The sequence below is a fragment of the Rutidosis leptorrhynchoides genome, chromosome 1, assembly GCF_046630445.1.
Source record: "Rutidosis leptorrhynchoides isolate AG116_Rl617_1_P2 chromosome 1, CSIRO_AGI_Rlap_v1, whole genome shotgun sequence".
Taxonomy (NCBI): Eukaryota; Viridiplantae; Streptophyta; class Magnoliopsida; order Asterales; family Asteraceae; genus Rutidosis; species Rutidosis leptorrhynchoides.
In genome coordinates, this window is record NC_092333.1 from 11,023,669 (window position 1) to 11,027,171 (window position 3,503).

At 33.5% G+C, this 3,503-nt stretch overlaps 1 long non-coding RNA gene across 2 annotated transcripts; it reads left to right on the forward strand.

The window, feature by feature from the left end:
• The first annotated feature begins 674 nt into the window (after window positions 1–674).
• Window positions 675–3,268, forward strand: LOC139856424 (uncharacterized). Of its 2 annotated transcripts, none has more exons than XR_011761917.1 (5): window positions 675–768; window positions 911–963; window positions 1,226–1,580; window positions 2,714–2,807; window positions 3,230–3,268. It is a non-coding gene; the product is annotated as an uncharacterized lncRNA (long non-coding RNA). The 2 variants fall into 2 exon arrangements; XR_011761911.1 differs by having other exon boundaries at window positions 1,229–1,580.
• The last annotated feature ends 235 nt before the right edge of the window (window positions 3,269–3,503 follow it).

Sequence of the window (3,503 nt, forward strand, 5' to 3'; positions counted from 1 at the left end):
GCCACCAGCTTCATCCTTCATCCACATCCACTGTACATGGAATTCATGCCCTAAATCATATCATCTTCTTCTTCTTCTCTGTTTGTTGTCGTCGTCGCTGCGTCACCAGGTCAACTACAACACTTACCAACCTCGTTGTCGCTGCTCTACCACCGTTGTCGCTGCTGCTGCATCTACCACCGTCATTAACGCTGCCGTTATCTTTTCTTTCGATTTCAAGGTATTCCTCTTAAATTTAATTTAGGGTTTTTTGGTTACTTTTTCCCTACAGTTTGGTTTAGATGTCATCGATGTTGCTTTCCCGCTGCTGATGCTACACGCAACATCTCTGTCACTAACGTATCCGTCTTTTGCGTTTCTAAGTTTGACAGAGTCAGATTCTTTGCTGTAAAGAAACTAAGATTAGCGACTAAAATTAGGAAATTTAGGGTTATATTTTTGCTTGATTTTGTATATTTGCTTTATAGTTAGTTTCATTTATAGTTTCAATTTGAGAGTCAAGAAGTTGTGAATATTTAGCTTTTTTCAACCTTTACATTTATTTTTACTTTTTTAAGCTTTTACAATACATCCCAATTTTTGAATATAATTAATATTTGGAAGTAGTATGACTGAAAGATATACTTTTTTCTTCAGTTTTAGCTATTTTATAATTTTCCTTACATATAGATATAGATATATTTTATAACCGAATCGGATGGCAGGATGACGATCACATGTCTGCAAAAGGTTGAGGACCACGAACCTAGCATACAGATGATGATAACGGTTGGTTCTTATTTTGTTACTTTGTTAATAACATACATTGACATAAACATTTAGTGGGTGATGAACAACAAAGGTGTTGATCACAAGACTATGGTTTAGTTAGGGTTTTGTAATGTTCTTTTTTTTTTTTTTTTTGGTTCAGAAAATGAGAAAAGGCAGCCTGAGAGAGATGATAAAGCACTGAGTATTCCAAAAGTAAGTACAAATGTGAATTTATGAGCTCATTTTTAGTTACTATATTACTCTGCTTTTAGTTAACCAATTTTGTTGGTGGTTGTTTTTGTTGAGGTATTAGCACTCTAATAAGTTTTTTTAGGTCTAATTGTCGTAGCACATCCTCTTTATGTTGCTTTGGTTGCTCTACTATTATTAATTATTAATAGTGCGTTTTATAATGGCAATTGCATTGTATAATTTGTCTTTGGTTCTTTTTTTTTCCTGAAATTTGGTTAAAAAGTAGTGATAGCGAATGTTGCTCTGCTGGAGTTGAAGTGTGATGCGAAATAATAGTTGTACCACTGGATCCTTTTCTCAAAATTTACCGGACAGTGTGTCAAATGTTTCTGCTCGCGTTGCATCTGTTGCATCCTCTACCATTGACCCTTTGGTAAGTGGAAATCGGACGATTGCAGGAGGTAGTTTCCGTTGTGCTTTTTTGTTTGTTTGAACTCTTTTAGTCGCTACTGTTACTTAAAGCTTTTAGATTTACATCCTTATACTGTGTGTACGTATTGTTCCAGGTTGTGGTACTTCATCAAATGACTTTGTGCAGGCTTCCATTTGTGGTATACGTGTTCAGCTTGAATCTAAAGGTAGCTGCGAATTAACTACTTTGATAGTTGTCTACTATTGGCTCATGTGTGTTGAGTCCTTTCGATAGCTACTTTATACATGTTTGGTGTATGGTTTTGGCCTTTGGGGTTTCATAGTTTTGTTACCATTTAATATGTCGTTTTTCTAATGCCACCTTTTCTAAGTCATCATTTTTCTTTTGCGAAAAATTTACCAAGAAAAGAAGCACACCGCTTCCGTTATTGCTCAACAAAAACTTGGTTGTTGCATGATACCTATCTATTCCCGTCTTAGTTTTTGAACCCACTGTTACAAAGTACAGGACCTGTATTTCAAAGCTAAAGAAATAGGCCTTATTAAAAATTAGTATTCTTGAACAAAATGTGTTTTTTTTTTTTTAAAAAAAGGTTGGTTTCCAGTTAGTATTTGTTCAACAAAATGTGTTTTTAAGGTCAAACGCTTTACGAAGACCGTTAATCACCCATCAGATTTTCAAGTTGCTCTTTGTTGATGCATATGTTTCTTTTTCATCAATATTCGGTTTCTGTCTTTATATATTATTTTATTGAATTTGACTCACTATATTTTAATATGTTTGTATACATATGGACTCTGGCTTGCGCAAAACTCATTAACTTAGGGACACACCTGTTCGTATTATATATTTGTATTCACAAGTGTAGAATTTTGCCTTGGAAGACCTGTATGTGTGCGGGTTTATAATAACAGGTTATGTTTGATATACAATTACGGAATCTTAAAATGGATTAGTAGTGTGTGTGTGTGTGTGTGTATTTATAGTGGTTAGTTGTTAATTGTGTAAGGGCCACATTTGTTTGTCCAAAGATCTAAACTTTGCTTGGTTAATTGGTTATGTTATATTATTGAATTTACAATCGTAAAATATTGAAGTTAAAGAATCTTATGTACGCCTGTGTGCATGTTTCTATTATGACAAAAGCCTAAAATTGCTTGGTTTGTATTTAAAGTATGAAATGATTAATATGAACATGTCCTACAATGATATAACAAGTTATATTATATTGGACACCTTTCAAGTGCTGCATAATATCTATAACTACTGAGTAGTGATCATTGTTGTTCATGTTAAATGTAGTATTACACTATACGTTTTTCTTTTTTCAATTTTCAGGTACATCTTAAATAAGAGCAGTTAAGGGCCACTTACGAGTCCATCGTACCAACCGATCTGTATTGCTTACTTGGTTATTTGAGGCTCTTTTAAGGTAACTGAGATATTCATCGTTGCTATTTTATGTTTCGTTTTCCTTAGTTTTGTTACTTTGCGCCTTTAAGTTTTTATGCTCACCGATTTAAGATTACTAATAATTGTGGTATGCGATTATACATTTATGAAAGGCTTTTGTGGATAATTATTTGATTGTAAAATGGGTTATCTTTCATTGTCTAATATAGAAAGTGGCAAAAGAAATTTGGTTGGCATGATTGTTAGCTTGATGTAGTTGATAACATAATAAGAAGAAGTTCACTGTCACATAATAGCAATTTGTATGCTCAAAATTTAATGCATATTTTCGATTATGTTTTGATATTGATAGGATTTGTGATTTGAACTAAATAAATTCGAGCTAAAGTTCTTACAAGTTCGAAAATTTGTCAAATAATTGTTGCGGTTTATGCCATGCAGATCATAATTTGTTGGTCCTACTTATCAAGGATTTTACAGAGTCATACCAGATAAGGATGATAGAATGTTTAGGCATCTTCAAGGATTCATGAAGATACAGTACATATAGGAGCTATCGAATACGTAGGCTGCTCATGAGCTAAATGTAATATCCATTTCGCGTATAACATGCTTAGGTATTACGAATAGAAACCAACGTCAACCCAATTGTAACCGCCGCAACGCGCGGTCCATTTTTTTCTAGTTACTACTACTACTACGTACATAGTTAATA